Raw genomic sequence first — 4,135 nt, 5'->3', positions numbered from 1 at the left:
AAGTGTGACTCACGCACACGCAACAGATCATCATGATCTTGCGTTGGCTCAAATGCCAAAATAGAATGAATCCATGATGCATTCATGATTCAGACTCCACTATATATTTATAAATATTCGGAGGTGATTCCCCTTTACTTATAGCTTTTTTCCTTTTGTGAATCGAGGAAGGTTACAGGCAAGCAGCTACTCGTGATCGGATAGATACACAAACATTTTATTTGTGCGCATTATCTCCACTACCGGGGAAAACCCCTTCAGTATTACTGAGGAAATTCCCTTCAGTATTAGTTCCTAACCCCCCTCTTTAGTACTGGTTGTGCAAGCAGTATTGTTACTTCTGTATTAAGGGGGCCATTAATACCGGGTCAAATAACCGATACTAAAGAGCTATTAAAAAATAAACAAGGAAATCCAACCGGCTGCCCGGCCCCACATCCCGCCCCGCAGCTCGCCACCCCGCCGCCCGGCCCCGCACCCCGCCATCCAGCCCACCGCCGCAGATCTGCGCCGCCGTCACCTGCATCCCGCCGTCGCCCGTAGCCCGCTGTCGCCTCAGCTCGCCTCGCCGTTGCTCCTCACTGCTGGTGAGGGGCGAGCGGAGGGGGAGGGGAGGGGAGGCAGAGGAGATGCTGGCGGCAGGAGAGGAAGGGGGAGGGGGCGGTGCTGAGAGAGAGAGGCCAGAGAGAGAGGAATGGGGAGAGGGCGGAGAGAGACGGGAGTGGGTACGGGGGAGATGGATTATAATGGGGCGACCGCTGAGGTCCTTTAATACCGGTTGGTAACTCCAACGGGTACTAAAGGTCTCCCATTAGTACCGGGTGGAGGCACCCGGTACTAAAGGGTGACCTTTAATATCGGGTGGAGATCCCAACTGGTACTAAAGGAGGTCACGGGGGCTCTGGGGAGCTATCCGTTTGATCCGGTACTGATGCTCACATTAGTACCAGATCAAAAACCAACCGGTACAAAGGGTAGGACCAATACTCAGTTTTCCAATAGTGCTCTCCGGTGCATCTCTCAGTAAGCCTTCCTCTATCTATCGTGAACAAACTATATAAGCATATACATACACGGGTTATGCCACTATTTTCTCATCTTCTTCAGCTACATAAATTGAGAGATCTAACACGCTATTTGTATCAACTTACAGGCATATGCATATACAGCAACGGTTGCTAGCTGATCTCTCGGATCTAGATATATATAGATCCATTCTCTTTTCATTGAAGATCATCAAGCTGCGATGGACGCAAAGCCGTACATACTCGCCATTATCATAGTAGCCATCTACGCCGGCATGTACGTGATATCCAAGGCTGCCTTCGACCATGGAATGAACAGCTTTGTCTTCGTCTTCTACCGCCAGGCTGCTGCATCAGTTTGGCTGCTGCCTATCGCACTTGTTCTCGGAAGGTACATCACTTTAAATCTCAATTATCCAGCCTCCAAACATATTCTAGGGCGAGCTGAATTTGTTTGTCTTGAATCAATTCTCAGGAAAAATGTGCAATCCATGTCCCTTCGGTTGCTCGTGAAGCTGTTTTTCCTCGCCTTAATTGGGTATGCATGTTGTTTTGTCATCTCCATATTCTGATTAGATATTCGCTGCCTTCGATTGATGTATGCGTATGCACGCCTTGGATATGTACGGCTGTTGCAGTTCCTGTAGTTTATACTTCTGGACATACATGTGCACATCGTAGTGAAATTGCCATATGCAACACTATATATTTATATCGCTTCGTAACTCCCAGGAGCACGTTAGGCCTGAATTTCAGCAATGCAAGTGTGACGCTCACATCAGCCACAGTAGCCTCTGCAACAAGCAACTCCACCCCTGTCATCACCTTCGTCTTGGCACTGCTCTTCAGGTAACACAACTGTACGCATCATCTATCAAGTGTACATCAACTTGAGCACTAGATAGAAACTTCTTCAATAAAACTAAAACATCCAGCCAGCCAGCCAGGTCCCAAGTCTCCAAACTAACAACGCGCCCCAAAACAGGGATAGTCTTACCGACCCATTTCCTAGTATATCAAATATTCAGACCGAGCAACTTAAGCTACACGCGGCCAAAATATCTTCTACATAGATTTTAATAAAAATAAGAAAAAATTGGTTATCTTCCACCATGTCCAGATGATTAACAAGGTTAAGAATCTCTTTTGCCCTTTTTTTTAAAAGAATCTCGTTCCTTTTGTCCCTAACCCGCCACCTTGCTAGTTGCTACAGATTCGTGATCCAACCCAATTGGTAAATCAAAGATAATAATCTCAGCTCGTATCACTTTCACAACCACACAGTCAGAAAAATAACTGAGCATATAGATTCAGTTTGAACACGCAAGATACACACATATATATATACATATACATATATATATATATATATGTATGTATGTATGATATGTATATGTATACACACTGATCAGTTAGATTCTGCTGTTTATAAATTAAAGATGTTCTCGATACGAGCAGAGTAAAAAAAACATAATTATTTCTTAGAGTGTTGATTGCTTCGCATGCAACGGCATGGCAGGATGGAGGCGGTGAAGTTAAGGAGCTCCTCAGGCATAGCCAAGGTGACCGGTGTAGCACTCTGCCTGGCAGGTGCCTTGACCATCGCCTTATACACCGGGCCATCGCTCAGTCCTATCAATCATCACCGTGCCTTTGGCGCCCACGCTGCCCCTGCCTCGAAAGCTCCAAGTCGTGGAACGTGGATAATCGGCACGTTTCTCATGGTTCTGTCCAACGTAACATGGTCGCTATGGATGGTTTGGCAGGCCGTTGTGCTCAAGGAGTATCCCAACAAGATGCTCATCACAACAGTGCAGTGTGTGTTTAGTACGGTGCAGTCATTCGTTGTCGCAGCAGTTGCTGAGCGGGACTTCACAAAGTGGAAGCTCCAGTTTGACGTCAGCTTGCTCGCTGTTGCTTACACAGTAATGATTATTTACTTGCTCGAATATTATCCTAATAATTGTCAAGTTGCAACAAGAGTAGCTAAGGCATGATTGCTCAATTTTGCTTGATGCATTGACCAAACCAGTGGTTCTAACAGGGATTTGTGGTAACTGGAGTGTCCTTCTAGCTGCAAGCTTGGTGCGTGGAGATAAAAGGCCCAGTCTTCCTTGCGTTCTGGAACCCACTCTGCTTTGTCATGACCATATTCTGTTCCTCCTCCTTCCTTGGAGAGATTGTTCACCTCGGCAGGTAAGTAAATTATATTGCTACAAGAGCAAAGGAGTTGCATTGAATTATGTTGAACAGCTAATCTTCGCCCTTTTCTTTTATTACAGCATTGTGGGTGGTCTCCTATTGGTTTGTGGCCTTTATAGTGTGTTATGGGGCAAAAGCAGGGAGAGCAAGATTTTTGAGTGTAGCGACAACACTATCAATGGTGTGCAAGATGGACAAGAACACAAGAATCCTCAAGCGATGCAGCTTGGCAAGGAAGAACAAGAGGAAGCAACATCAACGTCAGCTGTATGAGGATTTGATCAAATAAAGAATACACCTCTAGCTCATTATTTATGCCTTTGTTGTGGTTACAGTTATTTCTAGGTGACCAAATTAGATTGTGCACTAAGTAATTCCAATATTACATGTACTTAAAGACTAAAACATAAATGTAGATAACGACAGGAAAAAGTTGGATGCTAGTGGGGTGAATAGAATCTTTCATCTCCTCGTAGAAACACCTCCATTCGGCATTTCCAAACACACTCGGAATTAAAGGACTCCCCGACCGCGCTGCCCTGCCTGGTCCTTTACTGAACCGTCGCGCGGAGGGCTCCTCCTTTCTGTCTGCGCACCCCTGCCGCACCCGGCATTTTCTTCCTCCCTCCCACCCCCCTCCCCGACAATCTGCAGGCCCACACCGGTCAACAAAATTCATTATGGCAAGGAAAATTAGGATTTCAAAATCAGTTTCCTGTTTTGCCTCACTCCTATCGCGTCTCGTCTGTTCGTCTCTCTCGGTCTCTCCCCCGCGGCCGAGAGTTTTGGCGGCGATTCCAGAACCACATCTTCGAACCCGTCGACCTCGGTAGGGGACGGTTCCATCTGAGTTATCCCGCATCACGCATCTGTTGCGGATTGGGACAAACTCGCTATGGTGTTCACTA

General features: G+C 46.4%; 1 pseudogene; it reads left to right on the top strand.

The window, feature by feature from the left end:
* The first annotated feature begins 1,066 nt into the window (after positions 1–1,066).
* LOC117838962 (WAT1-related protein At5g64700-like) lies at positions 1,067–3,670 on the top strand (annotated as a pseudogene).
* Positions 3,671–4,135: the final 465 nt, after the last annotated feature.

Source organism: Setaria viridis, chromosome 9, assembly GCF_005286985.2.
Source record: "Setaria viridis chromosome 9, Setaria_viridis_v4.0, whole genome shotgun sequence".
Classification (NCBI taxonomy): domain Eukaryota; kingdom Viridiplantae; phylum Streptophyta; class Magnoliopsida; order Poales; family Poaceae; genus Setaria; species Setaria viridis.
Note: the sequence above shows the minus strand (reverse complement) of the source record. Positions and strands in the feature narration are given on the sequence as shown.